An 18,055-nucleotide genomic window follows, 5' to 3' on the forward strand; every position below is an offset into this window, starting at 1 on the left:
ACAAATTGAAGTATTTGTTGCTTTTAAGGGTGCTTATGAAATTTCTTCTTTGATTGAAAAGTATGATGCTACTGTCTACAAATCTGGAAATTTTGTCATATTTAAATATTGTTATGATAATTATGCTTCTAATGCCTATCTTAAACCATATATTGAGGACTCCTCCGCTGTCCAAGAAGAGACTAATATTTTGCAAGAGTCTATGGAAGAAGAAATTGATGAAACTGTGAGTTCATTGGATGAAAAAGATGATGAGGAGAGCGAAGAACAAAAGGAGGAAGAGCGGATTAGCTACCCATGCCCACCTTCTAATGATAGTAACTCTTCAACTCATACATTGTTTAATTTCCCTTCGTGCTTATCGGAGGATGAATGCTATGATGATTGCTATGATCCCGTTGATTCTCTTGAAATATCCCTTTTTGATGATACTTGTTATGCTTGTGGCCAAGATGCCAATATGAATGATGCTTATGGAGATGAACTTGCTATAGTTCCTTATGATAAACATGAAATTGTTGCTATTGCACCCACGCATGATAGTCCTATTATCTTTTTGAATTCTCCAAACTACATTATATCGGAGAAGTTTGTGCTTATTAAGGATTATATTGATGAGTTGGATTTTACCATTGCACCTGATGATTTTGATAGATATAATATGCATGTGCTTGCTGCTCCCACTTGCAATTATTATGAGAGAGGAACTATATCCCTGCCTCTTTATATTTCCAACACGATAAAATTGCAAGAAACTGCTTATACTATGCATTGGCCTTTACTTTGTGTGCATGAATTGTTCTTTTGTGACATGCCGACGCATAGGAAGATTGTTAGACTTCGTTGTTGCTTGATATATGTTACTTTGTGCTCACTACTAAATTACAAATCATTGTTAATTAAAATTGGCTTTGATATACCTTAGGATCCGGGTGGATCCATTACTTGAACACTATATGCCTAGCTTAATGGCTTTAAAGAAAGCGCTGCCAGGGAGACAACTGATACGTCTCCAACGTATCTATAATTTTTTATTGTTCCATGCTATTATATTACTTGTTTTGAATGATTATGGGCTTTATTATACACTTTTATATTATTTTTCGGACTAACCAACTAACCGTAGGCCCAACCCATATTGCTGTTTTATTGCCTGTTTCAGTATTTCGAAGAAAAGGAATATCAAACAGAGTCCAAATGGAATGAAACCTTCGGCAACGTGAATTTTTGGAAGATTATCATCCTGGAGACTTGGAGTCCACGTCAGAAGATACTCGAGGAGCCCAGGAGATAGCCCCCCTACTAGGCGCGCCCCCTGTCTCGTGGACCCCTCGAGCACCTCCTGACCGACTTCTTTCGCCTATATATTCCCTTGTACCCTAAAAACATCGAATATCAAGATAGATTGGGAGTTCCACCGCCGCAAGCCTCTGTAGCCACCAAAAACCTCTCGGCAGCCCGTTCCGGCACCGTGGCGGAGGGGGAACCTATCACCGGTGGCCATCTTCATCATCCCGGCGCTCTCCATGATGAGGAGGGAGTAGTTCATCCTCGGGGCCAAGGGTATGTACCAGTAGCTATGTGTTTGATCTCTCTCTCGTGTTCCCTCTATGGCACGATCTTGATGTATCCCGAGCTTTGCTATTGTAGTTGGATCTTATGATGTTTCTCCCCCTCTACTCTCTTGTCATGAATTGAGTTTTCCCCTTTGAAGTTATCTTATTGGATTGAGTCTTTTATGAGAACACTTGATGTATGTCTTGCCGTGCTTATCTGTGGTGACAATGGGATATCATGTGCCTCTTGATGTATGTTTTGGTGACCAACTTGCGGGTTCCGCCCATGAACCTATGCGTAGGGGTTGGAACACGTTCTTGACTCTCCAGTAGAAACTTTGGGGCACTCTTTGAAGTACTTTGTGTTGGTTGAATAGATGAATCTGAGATTGTGTGATACATATCGTATAATCATGCCCACGGATACATGAGGTGACAATGGAGTATCTAGGTGACATTAGGGTTTTGGTGTTATTCTAGTACGAACTCTTGAATAGATTGATCCGAAAGAATAACTTTGAGGTGGTTTCGTACCCTACCATAATCTCTTCGTTTGTTCTCCGCTATTAGTGTCTTTGGAGTGACTCTTTGGTGCATGTTGAGGGATTGTTATATGATCTATCTATGTTATTATTGTTGAGAAAACTTGCACTAGTGAAAGTATGAACCCCAGGCCTTGTTTCCTATCATTGCATTACCGTTTACGCTCACTTTTATAGCTTGCTTCCTTGCTGTTTTTATAATTTCAGATTACAAATACCTTTATCTACCATCCATATTGCACTTGTATCACCATCTCTTCGTCGAACTAGTGCACCTATACAATCTACCATTGTATTGGGTGTGTTGGGGACACAAGAGACTCTTTGTTATTTGGTTGCAGGGTTGTTTGTGAGAGACCATCTTCATCCTACGCCTCCTACGGATTGATAAACCTTAGGTCATCCACTTGAGGGAAATTTTCTACTGTCCTACAAACCTGTGCATTTGCAGGCCCAACAACGTCTACAAGAAGAAGGTTGTGTAGTAGACATCAAGCTCTTTTCTGGCGCCGTTGCCGGGGAGGTGACTGCTTGAAGGTATATCTTTATATCTTGCAATCAAATCTTTTTGTTTCTTGTTTTATCACTAGTTTAGTTTATAAAAGAAAACTACAAGAAAAATGGAGTTAAGTTTGTCTCATACACTTCGTCTTTTTAATATCTTTCGTGAGTTTGATGGTAAGGAAAATTGTGCTCAAGTGCTAGAAGAAGAATGCATTAAAATGCTTGTTACTAAATCTTTGAATGATGAGCATGATTGCAATGTTGTTAGTATGAACTCCTTGAATATCCATAGTACTAATGATGATTGCTCTAGTCATGATCAAAATATATCTAATGAGCATGTCAACTTTTGTGGAGTGCATGTCTGCATGAACGCACCAAATAGAGAAGATATATATTGCAAGAAGCATAAGTATTTATAAACTAAGATGTTGCAAGAAAGGCTAGATAAGAGTGCAAAGAATTTAAGATATCTTTCCTGTTGTGAATTTTGCAATGAACAAGATCATTTACATCTCCAATGCAAATTATTTCATGATCGGATCGTGTCCAAATATTGTGATGATTTGATCTCCCTTTCTCATTACAATGAACTTAGATTGCTTTTGGGTTATGAAGAATTGAAACGTGCAACTAAGCTTATTCCAAAATTTAATCTTGAGCATTGACTTGATATTGATCTAGAGAAGATTTATTTGTATTGTACGGTAAATTGCATTGAAAATCCTTATATTGCCAAGTACCTAGAGAAAAGAAATCAAATAGAAGATGATGAGAATACTAATGAAAGGGAAGAGACTTCCCAATATCCTCCTATTATTTCTTATGATGAATCAGGTAACGAGGAGGAGCTTTCTATTCAACCAATCTCATCAATAAGGAGCTCAATGAGGAAGGTTGAACCCACACATAATGTGAAGAAGAAAAAGAAAAGAAGGAGCAACAAAGGTAGAAAGGTATCCCTCCCAAATGATGTTGCTCCTACTACTCATTGTGATGATGATAATTGCTTTAATATTGGTGCTATCCATATTTTTAATGATGAGAGTGATTATGCTTATGATATGAAAGGGCCCAAGCTTGGGGAAACGATGTTTGATGAATATGAAAGATTTGAGAATATATTTGCTGAAATTAATGATTGTCCCAAGCTTGAGGATGCTATGTTTAATGAAGATGATATTTCTAGCATCCCAAGTTTTGATATGCAAAGTTGTTATGATGATAGCATGCCTCCTACTTATGATGATTATATTGATGAAAGTGGGTTTGGAAGAGTGTCAACTTTAGGTAGTATTGATCCCACTATTTTGGAGGATGTTGAATTTTATTGTGATGAATATGAAAGTGGATTTGGAAGAGTGTCAACTTTATTTAGTGATTCCACTATCTTGGGAGAGGTTTCAATCGATTATGATGAGAACAAAGTTGCTACTTATGATGACTATTGTGATGAAACTTATGGTATAAAAAGTAGTGATGATTATATTCATAAAACTTGTCATGATTATGATTACCCTTTTTTTGAACATTACTCTTTTAATGTGGAAACAATTTTTAGTGTTCAAGTCTCTTATGATACTCCCACCATTCCGAATGAGAAGAATTTTGCTTATGTGGAGAGTAATACATTTTCTATTCTTGTAGATCATGAAAAGAATGCTTTAGGTGCTGGTTATATTGTTTAATTCATTCATGATGCTACTGAAAATTATTATGAGAGAGGAACATATGCTTGTAGGAATTGCAATAATATCAAGTTTCCTCTCTATGTGCTTAAAGTTTTGAAGCTATGCTTGTTGTAGCTTCCTATGCTAGTTGATTATTGTTACCATAAGTTGTTTGATCACAAAATCCTTATGCATAGGAGGTGGGTTAGACTTAAATGTGCTAGTTATATTCTTCATGTTGCTATCTTTATGTTTCAATTCTTATCTTCTATGTGAGCATCATTGCCATCATCATGCCTAGCTAGAAAGGCATTAAAGAAAGTGCGTTGGGAGACAACCCAATATTTACCCTTACTGTTTTAGTGTGTTCACATGATTATTCTACTGTAGTAATCATGTTTTATAGCTTTTGTTTCAATAAAGTGCGAAGTAGAACCTTTGGGAAGACTTGGGTGAAATCTTTATGATCTTGTTGTAGAAAACAGAAACTTTAGCGCTCACGAGAATAGCTGCCATTTTTTACTGAAGAGTGATTTTAGGTTGATTATTTTTGAAGATGATTAATAGACAAATTATTCAGGTCCAACAATTTATTTCAGAATTTTTTGAGTTACAGAAGTATACGTTTGATACAGATTACTACAGACTGTTCTGTTTTTGTCAGATTCTGTTTTCTATGTGTTGTTTGCTTATTTTGATGAATCTATGAGTAGTATCGGAGGGTATGAACCATAGAGAAGTTAGAATACAGTAGATATTACACAGATATGAATTTAGAATGAGTTCATTGCAGTACCTAAGTGGTGGTTTTATTTTCTTATACTAACGGAGCTTACGAGTTTGTTTGAGTTTTGTGTGGTTGAAGTTTTGAAGTTTTGGGTAGAGATTCGATGGACTATGGAATAAGGAGTGGAAAGAGCCTAAGCATGGGAATGCCCAAGGCACCCCAAGGTAATATTCAAGGACAACCAAGAGCCTAAGCTTGGGGATGCCCCGGAAGGCATCCCCTCTTTCGTCTTCGTTCATCGGTAACTTTACTTGGAGCTATATTTTTATTCGCCACATGATATGTGTTTTGCTTGGAGCGTCATTTTCTTTTGTTAGTTTTTGCTTGCTGTTAGTTGTAATAATGTTTTTCATCTTTATTTTCAATAAAAATGACAAGGATAGCCTTTGCCATGCTTATTTTGCTAGTATACATGTTGCTGTTTGAAAATAGAAAGTTTACCGCTGTTGCAAAAATTCCCTAGAAAAGTAAGAGCATGGTATAATGTTGAAACTTTTTGCATATTAAGATATGATAAATTTATTACAGTGGGAATTTTCTCTAATAATTTTTGGAGTTAGGTAAGTATTGATACTCTTGCATTCTTTACAGATTGTACTGTTTTGGCAGATTGCTGTTATGGTTGCATTGTTTGCATATGTTTGCTTCTTTAATGATTCTATTTGAGGATAGGAGTGTTAAATATGCATAGGCATTTATTATGCAATGTTGAATAATAATTTTAGTAATTTGTTACAGTAGAAGATGATAATGTTTTGCATTGGTTTATACTAACCTATCTCACGAGTTCTTGTTGAGTTTGTTGTGGATGAAGCTTTTGATAAAAAGAGAAACCATGATATGAGAGGAATTAAGGAGACACAAAAGTTAAAGCTTGGGGATGCCCAAGGCACCCCAAGATAATATTTCAAGAAGTATCAAGCATCTAAGCTTGGGGATACCCCGGTAGGCATCCCACCTTTCTTCTTCAACAACAATCGGTTAGTATCGGTTGAGCCTAAGTTTTTGCTTCTTCACATGAGTTGTGCTATCCTTGCATTGTCATTTTATTTTGTTTTTCTTGCTGAATACAATACCAAGATTTGAAATTATTTAATGAGAGAGAGTATTCTCATAGTGGCATAATTATTTAGCTACTCATTGGTGTTCACTTATATCTTTTCGGAGTAGTTTGTCGTTTGCTCTAGTGCTTCACTTATATCTTTTAGAGCACATCGCTGGTTATATTTTGAAGAAATTGCTAGACTCTCATGCTTCACTTATATTATTTTGAGAGTCTTAAACAGCATGGTAATTTGAATGAAAACTATCATAGGAAATGAATTGGATGCTAGGATCAATTTGATGCTTGATAATTGTTTTGAGATATAAAGGTAGTAATGTTAGGGTCATGCTAGTTGATAATTATGAAATTGAGAAATACTTTTGTTGAAGTTGGCAAGTCCTATAGCATGCACGTATGGTAAAAGTTGTGTGACAAAATTTGTTGCATGAGGTGCTCTTTTGAGTGTCTTCTTTATGAGTGGCAGTCGGGGACGAGCGATGGAATTTTTTCCTACCAATCTATCCCTCTTGGGGCATACATAGTAGTACTTTGCTTCAAGGGAAAAGTAGATTTTTGCAATAAGTATATGAGTTCTTTATGACTAATGTGAGTCCATGGATATACGCACATTCATCCTTCGACTTAGCTAACCTCTATTTTACCACGCAATTTTCACCGGTAGCATAAACCCATTATTTACCTTCCTCAAAATGGCCACCATACCTACCTATTATGGCATTTCCATAGCCATTCCGAGATATATTGCCATGCAACTTTCCACCGTTCCGTTTATTATGACACGTTTCATCATTGTCATATTTCTCTTTGCATGATCATGTAGTTGACATTGTATTTGTGGCAAGTCCACCTTCATAATTTTCATACATGTCACTTTTGATTCATTGCATATCCCGGTACACCGCCAGAGGCATTTATATAAAGTCATATTTTGTTCTAGCTTTGAGTTGTAATTCTTGAGTTGTAAATCCATAAAAGTGTGATGATCTTCATTATTAGAGCATTGTCTCAGTGAGGAAAGGATGATGAAGACTATGATTCCCCCACAAGTCGGGATGAGACTTCGGACTTTACAAAAAGAAAAAAAAAGAAAAAAAAAGAAGAAAGGCCAAAAAGAAAAAGGGAAAGGCCAAAGGAAAAAAAAAGAAAAAGAAAAGATAAAAAAAGAGAAAAAAGAAAAAAATAAAATGAGAGAAAAGACAGAAGGGACAATGCTACTATCTCTTTTTACACACTTGTGCTTCAAAAATAGCACCATGGTCTTCATAATAGAGAGTCTCATATGTTGTCACTTTCATATACTAGTGGGATTTTTTCATTATAGAACTTGGCTTGTATATTCCAATGATGGGCTTCCTCAAAATGCCCTAGGTCTTCGTGAGCAAGCAAGTTGGATGCACACCCACTTAGTTTCTTTTGTTGAGCTTTCATATATTTATAGGTCTAGTGCATCCGTTGCATGGCAATCCCTACTCACTCACATTGATATCTATTGATGGCCATCTCCATAGCCCGTTGATACGCCTAGTTGATGTGAGACTATCTTCTCCCACTTTTTGTCCTCACAACCACCACAGTAGACCACCATAGTGCTATGTCCATGGCTTGCGCTCATGTATTGAGTAAGAGTTGAAAAGCTGAAGCGCGTTAAAAAGTATGAAACAATTGCTCGACTCGTCATCGGGGTTGTGCATGATGGGAGTATTTTGTGTACTGAAAATGAAGCATGGCCTAACTATATGATTTTGTAGGGATAAGCTTTCTTTGGCTATGCTATTTTGATAGGACATGATTATTTGTTAGTATGCTTTGAAGCATTATTATTTTTATATTTTGTGAGCTTTTATCTTGAATCATTTGGATATGAACATTCATGCCACAATACAAAAAATTACATTGAGAATTATGCTAGGTAGAATTCCACATCAAAAATTCTGTTTTTATCATTTACCTACTCGAGGATGAGCAGGAATTAAGCTTGGGGATGCTTGATACGTCTCCAACGTATCTATAATTTTTGATTGTTCCATGCTATTATATTACTTGTTTTGAATGATTATGGGCTTTATTATACACTTTTATATTATTTTTGGGACTAACCTACTAACCAGAGGCCCAGCCCATATTGCTGTTTTATTGCCTGTTTCAGTATTTCGAAGAAAAGGAATATCAAACGTAGTCCAAACGGAATGAAACCTTCGGCAACGTGAATTTTTGGAAGATTATCATCTTGGAGACTCGGAGTCCACGTTAGAAGATTCTCGAGGAGGCCAGGAGATAGGCCCCCCTACTCGGCACGCCCCCTGTCTCGTGGACCCTCGAGCACCTCCCGACCGACTTCTTTCGCCTATATATTCCCTCGTACCCTAAAACATCGAATATCAAGATAGATTGGGAGTTCCACCGCCGCAAGCCTCTGTAGCCACCAAAAACCTCTCGGGAGCTCGTTCCGGCACCGTGCCAGAGGGGGAACCTATTACCGGTGGCCATCTTCATCATCCCGGCGCTCTCCATGATGAGGAGGGAGAGGTTCACCCTCGGGGCTGTGGGTATGTACCAGTAGCTATGTGTTTGATCTCTCTCTCTCTCTCTCTCTCTCGTGTTTCTCTCTCGTGTTCCCTCTATGGCACGATATTGATGTATCCCGAGCTTTGCTATTGTAGTTGGATCTTATGATGTTTCTCCCCCTCTACTCTCTTGTGATGAATTGAGTTTTCCCCTTTGAAGTTATCTTATCGGATTGAGTCTTTTATGAGAACACTTGATGTATGTCTTGCCGTGCTTATGTGTTGTGACAATGGGATATCATGTGCCTCTTGATGTATGTTTTGGTGACCAACTTGTGGGTTCCGCCCATGGACCTATGCGTAGGGGTTGGCACACATTCTTGACTCTTCGGTAGAAAATTTGGGGCTTTTGAAGTACTTTGTGTTGGTTGAATAGATGAATTTGAGATTGTGTGATGCATATCGTATAATAATGCCCACGGATACTTGAGGTGACAATGGAGTATCTAGGTGACATTAGGGTTTTGGTTGATTTGTGTCTTAAGGTGTTATTCTAGTACGAACTCTTGAATAGATTGATCCGAAAGAATAACTTTGAGGTGGTTTCGTACCCTACCATAATCTCTTCGTTTGTTCTCCGCTATTAGTGTCTTTGGAGTGACTCTTTGTTGCATGTTGAGGGATTGTTATATGATCTATCTATGTTATTATTGTTGAGAGAACTTGCACTAGTGAAAGTATGAACCCTAGGCCTTGTTTCTTATCATTGCATTACCATTTACACTCACTTTTATCGCTTGCTACCTTGCTGTTTTTATACTTTCAGATTACAAATACCTTTATCTACCAACCATATTGCACTTGTATCACCATCTCTTCGTCGAACTAGTGCACCTATACAATCTACCATTGTATTGGGTGTGTTGGGGACACAATAGACTCTTTGTTATTTGGTTGCAGGTATGTTTGAGGGAGACCATCTTCATCCTACACCTCCTACGGATTGATAAACCTTAGGTCATCCACTTGAGGGAAATTTGCTACTGTCCTACAAACCTGTGCACTTGCAGGCCCAACAACGTCTACAAGAAGAAGGTTGTTTAGTAGACATCAACAACCCAGAAGTTTTAGAGAGTCATTTATTTCTGTTGAGTGTTTTTATATAGTTTAAAAACACAAAAATAAAGAGGGGAGCCTAAAACTTTTTAAAAAGGAAAGTGAAAGTAAGAAAGACAAGCATTGTTGAAGTGGGGGAGCTCCTTGAACTTTGTTCATGCTCACGGAAACTTTGTGAATCTTAATTACAGAAACTTTTCATCAAAAATAATTATCCCCTTGATAAATTCCATTGTATTATAAAAATAATGTGCCAAGGTTTTCCTTTAGGATGTTTACAATGCTTGTTGGTTTGTGCGGTGCAGGATAGAAACTTTGGCTGTAGTGCGCAATTTTACATTTTTTACTGGAATGCCAAACAGTTCTGATTCTTTTTGAACTGTATTTCTATACAAATGTTTTATTTTGACTAATTGTTGTAGAATTATTTGGGTACCATAAGTATGGTGAATGTTTAGATTGCTACAGACTGTTCTGTTTTTGACAGATTCTGTTTTTGATGCATAGTTTACTTGTTTTGATGAAACTATCAATTTCTATTAGTGGATTAAGTCATGGAAAACTTATATTATAGTAGACATAATGCAAAAACAAAATAATAATTGGTTTTCAACTGTACTTAGAGTAGTGAATTTCTTTATTATACTAACGGATCTTACCGAGTTTTCTGTTGAAGTTTTGTGTGGATGAAGTATTTGATCGAGGAGGTCTCGATATGAGGAAAAGGAGGATAGGCAGGAGATCAAGCTTGGGGATGCCCAAGGCACCACAAGTAAATATTCAAGGAGACTCAAGTGTCTAAGCTTGGGGATGCCCTAGAAGGCATCCCCTCTTTCTTCAACAAGTATCGGTATGTTTTCGGATTCGTTTCATTCATGCGATATGTGCAAGTCTTGGAGCGTCTTTTGCATTTATTTTTCACTTTTATTTTATGCACCATGCTGGTATGAGATAGTCCTTGGTTTATTTATAGAATGCTCATTGCACTTCACTTAAATGTTTTGAGTATTGCTTTATAGAATGCTTCATGTGCTTCACTTATATCATTTGAAGTTTGGATTGCATGTTTCTCTTCCAATAGAAAACCGCCATTAGAATGCTCTTTTGCTTCATTTATATTAGTTAGAGTGTGGGCATATATTTTGTAGAAAGAATTAAACTCTCTTGCTTCACTTATATCTATTTAGAGAGATGACAGGAATTGGTCATTCACATGGTTAGTCATAAAATCCTACATAAACTTGTAGATCACTGAATATGATATGTTTGATTCCTTGCTATAGTTTTGCGATATAAAGGTGGTGATATTAGAGTCATGCTAGTGAGTAGTTGTGGATTAGTAGATATACTTGTGTTGAGGTTTGTGATTCCCGAAGCATGCACATATGATGAACCGTTATGTGATGAAGTCAGAGCATGATTTATTTATTGATTGTCTTCCTTATGAGTGGCGGTCGGGGACGAGCGATGGTCTTTTCCTACCAATCTATCCCCCTAGGAGCATGCGCATAGTACTTTGTTTCGATAGCTAATAAATTTTTGCAATAAGTATGTGAGTTCTTTATGACTAATGTTGAGTCCATGGATTATACGCATTCTCACCCTTCCATCATTGCTAGCCTCTTCGGTACCGTGCATTGCCCTTTCTCACCTCGAGAGTCAGTGCAAACTTCGCAGGTGCATCCAAACCCCGTGATACGATACACTCTATCACACATAAACCTCCTTATATCTTCCTCAAAACAGCCACCATACCTACCTATCATGGCATTTCCATAGCCACTCCGTGATATATTGCCATGCAACTTCCATCATCATCATCATATACATGACTTGAGCATTCATTGTCATATTGCTTTGCATGATCGTAAGATAGCTAGCATGATGTTTTCATGGCTTGTCTGTTTTTTGATGCCATTGCTACACTAGATCATTGCACATCCCGGTACACTACCGGAGGCATTCACATAGAGTCATAACTTTGTTCTAGTATCGGGTTGTAATATTGAGTTGCAAGTAAATAAAAGTGTGATGATCATCATTATTAGAGCATTGCCCCAGTGAGGAAAGGATGATGGAGACTATGTATCCCCCACAAGTCGGGATGAGAATCCGGACTTAATGAAAAAAAAGGCCAAAGAAGCCCAAATAAAAAAGGGGGGGCCAAAGAAGCCCACCAAAAAAGAGAAAATAAAAAAATGAGAGAAAAAGAGAGAAGGGGCAATGTTACTATCCTTTTACCACACTTGTGCTTCAAAGTAGCACCATGTTCTTCATATAGAGAGTCTCTTGAGTTATCACTTTCATATACTAGTGGGAATTTTCATTATAGAACTTGGCTTGTATATTCCAACGATGGGCTTCCTCAAATGCCCTAGGTCTTCATGAGCAAGCAAGTTGGATGCACACCCACTTAGTTTCAGTTTGAGATTTCATACACTTATAGCTCTTAGTGCATCCGTTGCATGACAATCCCTACTCCTCGCATTGACATCAATTGATGGGCATCTCCATAGCCCGTTGATTAGCCGCGTCGATGCGAGACTTTCTCCTTTTTTGTCTTCTCCACATAACCCCCACCATCATACTCTATTCCACCTATAGTGTTATATCCATGGCTCACGCTCATGTATTGCATGAAAGTTGAAAAGGTTTGAGAACGTCAAAATTATGAAACAATTGCTTGGCTTGTCATCGGGGTTGTGCATGATTTTAATATTTTGTGTGATGAAGATGGAGCATAGCCAGACTATATGATTTTGTAGGGATAACTTTCTTTGGCCATGTTGTTTTCAAAAGACATGATTGCTTTATTAGTACACTCGAAGTATTATTGTTCTTTTATCAAATGATAGACTATTGCTTTGAGTCACTCGTGTCTTAATATTCATGCCATGATTAGACATATGATCAAGATTATGCTAGGTAGCATTCCACATAAAAAATTATCTTTTTTTATCATTTACCTACTCGAGGATGAGCAGGAATTAAGATTGGGGGTGTTGATACGTCTCGGTCGTATCTATAATTTTTGATTGTTCCATGCCAATATTCTACAACTTTCATATACTTTTGGCAACTTTTTATATTATTTTTGGGACTAACATATTGATCCAGTGCCCAGTGCGAGTTCCTGTTTGTTGCATGTTTTATGTTTCGCAGAAATCCAATATCAAACGGAGTCCAAACGGGATAAAAACAGACGAAGATTATTTTTGGAATATTTATGATTTTGGGAAGAAAAACCAACGCGAGATGGTGCCCAAGGGGGCCGCGAGGTAGGGGGCGCGCCCTAGGGGTGCAGGCACGCCCCTGACCCTCGTGGGTACCCCTGTAAGGCAGTTGACACTCTTCTTTTGTCGTAAGAAAGCTAATTTTCGGTGAAAAATCTGGGCGGAAGTTTCAATCCAATCAGAGTTAACGATCTTCGGATATAAAAGAAACAGTGAAAGGGCAGAATCCAGAACGCGGAAACAGAGAGAGACAGAGAGACAGATCCACTCTCGGAGGGGCTCTTGCCCCTCCCACGCCATGGGAGCCAAGGACCAGAGGGGAAACCCTTCTCCCATCTAGGTAGAAGGTCAAGGAGGAAGAAGAAGAAGGGGGGCTCTCTCCCCTTGCTTCCGGTGGCGCCGGAACGCCGCCGGGGGCCATCATCATCACTGCGATCTACACCAACAACTTCACCACCCTCATCACCAACTCTTCCCCCCTCTATACAGCGGTGTAACCCCTCTTTTACCCGCTGTAATTTCTACTTAAACATGGTGCTCAATGCTATATATTATTTCCCAATGATGTATCGCTATCCTATGATGTTTGAGTAGATCCGTTTTGTCCTATGGGTTAAATGATGATCGTGATTGGTTTGAGTTGCATGATTTATTATTGGTGTTGTCCTGTGGTGCTCTCTATGTCGCGCAAGCGTAAAGGGATACCTACTGTACGGTTTGCAATATGTTCATGATTTGCTTATGGTGGGTGGCGTGAGTGACAGAAGCACATACCCGAGTAAGTAGGTTGTTTGCGTATGGGATAAAGGGGACTTGATACTTTAATGCTATGGTTGGGTTTTACGTTAATGATCTTTAGTAGTCGCGGATGCTTGCTAGAGTTCCAATCATAAGTGCATATGATCCAAGAAGAGAAAGTATGTTAGCTTATGCCTCTCCCTCAAATAAAATTGCAACAGTGATTACCGGTCTAGTTATCGATTGCCTAGGGACAAATAACTTTCTCGTGACAAAAATCTCTCTACTAAAACTAACTTAGTTGTGTCTTTATCTAAAAATCCCCTAGTTTATATTTACGTGCTATTTATTTTCTTGCAAACCTATCCAACAACACCTACAAAGTACTTCTAGTTTCATACTTGTTCTAGGTAAGGCGAACACTAAGCGTGCGTATAGTCGTATCAGTGGCAGATAGGACTTGAGAGAATATTTGTTCTACCTTTAGCTCCTCGTTGGGTTCGACACTCTTACTTATCGAAAGAGGCTACAATTATCCCCTACACTTGTGGGTTATCAGATACATAGACAACAACATGCCCTAGTAAGCCTCTACCGGATTAGCTCGTTGATCAAAGATGGCTATGGTTTCCTAGCCATAGACATGAGTTATCATTTGATAATGGGATCACATCATTAGGAGAATATGTGATGGACAAGACCCAATCTATAAACATAGCATATGATCGTGTCAAGTTTATTGCTATCGTTTTCTGCATGTCAAGTTGTCGGATTCAGGGTTCCGGCCGACCCTTGAGGTTCGAACACTGGGGTGTGCGCTGAGGTTTCGCCTTCTACCTACCTGTTCCTCACCGAATCGCTAAGATCTAAACTACGAGAAGAACAACGCAAGAGACACATGGTTTATACTGGTTCAGGCCACCATTGTGGTGTAATACCCTACTCCAGTGTGTGGCGTGGTGGATTGCCTCTTGGGCTGATGATGAACAATACAAGGAAGAACAGCCTCACGAGGGTCTGTTCTTGCGGTGGTGTTGTCCCTTTGGAGGGGTTAATTCTAGCTGCCTATCTTATCTCCAGATTCCTATCCAGATATCTCTACCTTGTGGGTGGCTAGTCCTATTTATAGGCAAAGGCATTGGGCCTCTTCCCAAATATTGAGCGGGAAGGGCGCCAACAATTGGCCAATTTGAAGGGGAACATCTAGTACACTTATCCTGACTAAAGTTGGTCCTCGCCTGTCAAAGGCTCTGGTGGTGACGCCGACTTGGGCTCCACGGTGACCTCCATCCTGCCATTGGACTGGTCTTGGTCTTGTTGCACCGAAATGGATGCCTTTGCTTGATGCCCTCGCCTGCGCTTGCTCCCCTTGCACCAAAGAGGAAAGAAGGACACTGTGCGGGCTGGCGCCCAGCTGGCGCCCTTGGTCGTCATGGCTTGCGTCATGGGCACCTCGCGAGAGCCTTGAACTCTCCGCCTCCTCGTGAGCCAGCCTGACGAGGTCGTGCCTGAGGAAGCTCCTTGTTGTCTGCCCCGCGAGGCTTGGCCCCTCGCGAGGGTCTTGACCTTGTGTTGATGAAGATGGGCCGTGCTGGGCCCCCTTTGAGCCACGCCGCACCCCACAGGCAGGCAAGTCTGGGGACCCCCATTCCCAGAACGCCGACAGTAGCCCCCGGGCCCAGGGGCGCCCAGGCTTGGCCGAGCAGAGAGGCTAAAGGGCAAGTGCGAAGCGTCGCGGGCCCTAATAGCTTGCAGCCTTGGGCGCCGCGTGGCGGTTGATGGGACGTGGGCGCCTCCACTTCCGCACGACGCCTCGGCAACTGCACGGATTCGACATGTCCCTGCACGCGAAACGAGTCATAATTACCTGCGGTCGCGGAGGCCGATGGTTGGCCTCCTCTGGCTTTAAGTACGGCACGCCGCGTGCCCTTCCAGTTCATCCCCTCTTGCTTCTCCTTCTTCCTCATGGCCCCGCCAAGGAGGCTTTCGGCCGCAAAGAAGGGAAAAGCTCGCCAGGCCGAGCCTGCCTCTCCCCCGCCCAAGCGCGGTCGCGGCTGCCCTCGCAAGCACCCCGTGGCCTCCACGGCAGTTTCCCGTGACCGCGGAGGTGACTTCCCGCGTTGCGACAGGCGGCCGGCCGCGGCCGGGGGGTGTGTTTCGGCCGCGCGGCCCCCGAGGCCGCGCTCTCGCACTGCGGAGGTGCTGCTGGAGTTTGTTGTGTGGGCAGCGGAGCTGGCTAGCGCCCGGCTTCAGCTCCCTCGCTTCCTCCTAGGTGAGCTTCCAGCAGGCGCCCTGGGCGGCCTCTGGCTCCAGGCAGACGGCTGCTGCAGCCGGGCCTCGTGGGCTTCGCTGGAGGTCTTTGCGGCCGTGAGCCTCGCCCTGACCCGCGGCTGGCAGACGTTTGCCCACGCGCGTGGCCTAAGCCGTCGGTGCACCCTGCACCTCAAGTTCGACGGCGACGCCACCCTCTATGTGAGGGTGTTTGGGGAAGATGGTCGCCATACTGGGTGCTGCCCCGAAGACGACGGCCATGGCCGGGGACCCAGCCCCGGCGAGGATGGAGAGGACAGCGAGCGCGCGGCTGGCGGCGCCCAGGATTCCTCAAGCTTCATTGGTTCCTCTTTGGGCAGCAATTCTTCTAGCAGCGGCCGTGGTCTGCCTCCACGCCGTCGTGCCTGCTTGGAGGGAGGTAGCGGGTCCGCCCGCCGTCGCACCCTGGTGAAGCGCGAGAGGGAGTCCGCTTGAGCTCCGGAGGCAGCTCGGGCCCGGCGCCTGGCGAGCTTTGCCTAATTTGTTCCTTCCTCTCCCTTTTCCCTGCGCAAAAAGACGGCTATGTGGGGGCCCCGTGTGGGCGTGTTTGTGTTATCGTTGTCAGTCATCGTAATGTTTCCGTTATTCTGGTATTGTTCCTTCTTGCCGAACGCCTGCGCGTAGGGAATCCCCAGCCTTGGCCATGGGGCGACTGACCCAGGTCCTGTATTCGTGTCGCGGTGCCCGTGAGGCATGGACTGGAGGAATGCTCCTGTAGTGGACCCGGATCGTGAGGTCTTGACCGAAAGGATCAAAACACTCGCGAGGGCGCCAGGGCCGTCCCCTGGTGAGACCTTGCGCAAGAGAAATCAGGGCCGGAGGGCGAAAAACCGAAGAGCCAAAAGTCAAAAGATAGCGACAGTTTCAATAAAACTTCAAATGAGAATGAACTAGCCAACTGCAGAAAGCAAATGAAAAAGCCGCGTCCGGCACCTAGTCTAGTCTTCGAGGTCTTGTCACCATCACAGAGCTAAGTGCTACCACTGGGCGTGGGAGGGAGCCCCAGGGCCTGAGGCCGGCGCTCCTGAGACTCCGGGGCGTGTAGAGCCCCAACTCATTATTACGTGAGAGTGTGACGGGCGGCGAGTTTCACAGGCGTTGGCCTTCTTCACAGGCTCCGGGCCTTTCTTCGGGGAAGCAAGCTTCACAGGCATTGGCCCTCTTCACAGGCTCTGGGCCTTTCCAAAACGCGATAGCTTCACAGGCGTTCGCCTTTTTCACAGGCTCCGGGCCTTTTCCAAAAAGATGGTCTTCACAGGCATTCGCCTTCTTCACAGGCTCCGGGCCTTTTCCAAAAAGATGGTCTTCACAGGCATCCGCCTTCTTTACAGGCTCCGGGCCTTTCCCAAAAAGATGGTCTTCACAGGCATTCGCCTTCTTCACAGGCTCTGGGCCTTTTCCAAAAAGATGGTCTTCACAGGCATTCGCTCTAACGCCCCGGTTCCGATGCGCCAGGTATCCGCCAGTTATTCTCCGTTGTTGCCATGTCATTTGCTTGTGTGTTGCATTTTATCATGTCATCATGTGCATTTCATTTTGCATACGTGTTCGTCTCATGCATCCGAGCATTTTCCCCGTTGTCCGTTTTGCAATCCGGCGCTCCTATGCCCTCCGGCGTTCCCCTTTCGTCTCTCATTGTGTGCGGGTATTAAACTTTCTCGGAATGGCCCGAGGTTTGCCAAGCGGCCTTGGTATAGCACCGGTAGACCGCCTGTCAAGTTTCGTGCCATTTGGAGGTCGTTTGATACTCCAACGTTTAACCGGGTAACCGTAAAAGCCCCCTTCTCTTTGCAGCCCAACACCCCTTCCAAACTGGCCCAAAACCCATCTAACTCCCCTCCATGCTCTCGGTCGTTCGATCACGATCGTGTGGGCGAAAGCCGTGCTCCATTTGGACTCTCCTAGCTCCCTCTACCTATATATTTGTGACCCCCCCCCCCCGAAATCCCGCAGTCCAACCCTAGCAGATTCGTCCCCGCCGCCACCGGACACGTCCGGTCGCAGCCGGACACGTCCGGGTCGCCCCGCC

The sequence above is a fragment of the Triticum aestivum genome, chromosome 5B (assembly GCF_018294505.1).
Source record: "Triticum aestivum cultivar Chinese Spring chromosome 5B, IWGSC CS RefSeq v2.1, whole genome shotgun sequence".
NCBI lineage: Eukaryota > Viridiplantae > Streptophyta > Magnoliopsida > Poales > Poaceae > Triticum > Triticum aestivum.